Below are 2,069 nucleotides of genomic sequence, written 5' to 3'. Positions count from 1 at the left end.
TAGCCAGGAAAGCCTAACCACCCACTGTGGTGCCCAACCATAGCAGTGGCCTCCTCAGTAAACAGCTCAAACTCATAACCCCGGGCTAGGATCGATCTGCTGCCATGCGAATGGTATTATTATTATTATTATTATTATTATTATTATTATTATTATTATTATTTGCCAAGCTACAGCCCTAGTTGGAAAAGCAGGATGCTATAAGCCCAGGAGCCCCCACTGGGAAAATAGCCCAGTGAAGAAAGGAAACAAGGGAAAATAAAATACTTTAAGAACAGTAACATTAAAATAAACATTTTCCTTTATAAACTATAGAAAGCTTTAACAAAACAAGAAGAAGAGAAATAAGATAGAATAGTGGGGCTTGAGTGTACCCTCAAGCAAGAGAACTCTAACCCAAGACAGTGGAAGACCATGGTACAGAGGCTATGGCACTACCCTAGACTAGAGAACAATGGTTTGATTTTGGAGTGTCCTTCCCCTAGAAGAGCTCGTAGAAGGCGAACACGATACCACTGTACTAGCCAGGAGGCTTGTAGAGTATTATAGTATTATCATTAAACTGTTAAAATTCTGATTTTAGACTTCCTGTGTCAAAATCTTGCTTGTCACATGCTCCATCTACGTGGGCCACATCGAATGTTGTTGATCTGTCCTTGGGGAATTCCCGTTATGTCGCTGTCATGTAAATGACAAGTTAAAATTACCAGCATGATTTTAATAAAAATCTGTTTCTGGTCCTCGTAATTGCACGAGACGAAATATATATAAATGTCTACGCCTGCGACTTACTTATTACTACTGTATGGTCCATAAATACTTCGGAAGTTAAGAGACTGGCTTGCTTTTAAAATGATACTACCGTCGATGAATTATTCAAAAATATCCGACTTAAATCCAACAAACCAAAGGTCTTCTATAATTCAGTATATACATAAACGAAAGCCAGAAGACTTTTAACAATTTAATGATAAAACTAATACTCTACTAGCCTCCTGGCTAGTACAGTGGTATCGTGTTCGCCTTCTACGAGCACTTCTAGGAGAAGGACACTCCAAAATCAAACCATTGTTCTCTAGTCTTTGGCAGTGCCATAGCCTCTGTACCATGGTCTTCCACTGTCTTGGGTTAGAGTTCTCTTGCTTGGGGTACACTCGGACACACTATTCTATCTCATTTCTCCTCCTCTTGTTTTGTTAAATTTTTATAGTTTATTTAGGAAATATTTATTCTAATGTTGTTACTGTTCTTAAGATATTTTATTTGTCTTTGTTTCCTTTCTTCACTCGGCTATTTTCCCTGCTAGAGCCCCTGGGCTCATAGCATCCTGCTTTTCCAGCTAGGGTTATAGCTTAGCAAATAATAATAATCATAATATGAAACTAGTAATTAAGAAGAAGAAACGAAATTGCTTTGTTGAAATGCAAAGCGATTCTTCAGGACCAAAATGAGCCGTTTGAAATACGAAATTATTACAAGACTAGCATGTAGAAACACACGGATATAGATTCTATACAGGGAGAAATAAGATATATTTGTATATGGTGATATACTCTCCAGCTGAATAAAGGCTTCATCTAAACAACCTATATTCTAAGATATATATATATATATATATATATATATATATATATATATATATATATATATATATATATATATATACCAACTGCCGTTTTTAGTCCACAACATAACAAAGTTTCAGACAAGTCTTTTTTCATGTCTGGGGTTTGGCCAGTTTTCCCACCACACTGGCTAGTGTAGATTAGTGATGGTGGGAAATATTCGTCTGATCGCTCACAGCAAACCAACCTAGTATTATTGGCCCTGACTAGTGCAGATTTGCTGATCATGGCGATATGCAAACCCTTTCAACACGTTGAAGGTGCGCGCGCTCGTGTGTGTTTGTGTATCACCTCTCTCTCTCTCTCTCTCTCTCTCTCTCTCTCTCTCTCTCTCTCTCTCTCTCTCTCTCTCTCTCATTGAATTTATGTCAGTTATTTGGCCTAAGTCCGGCCAGATCATTTGGCACATCCACTGTTCGAACTAATGACATTCCAGAGAAGGAG

Source organism: Palaemon carinicauda, chromosome 38, assembly GCF_036898095.1.
Source record: "Palaemon carinicauda isolate YSFRI2023 chromosome 38, ASM3689809v2, whole genome shotgun sequence".
NCBI lineage: Eukaryota > Metazoa > Arthropoda > Malacostraca > Decapoda > Palaemonidae > Palaemon > Palaemon carinicauda.
Note: the sequence above shows the minus strand (reverse complement) of the source record.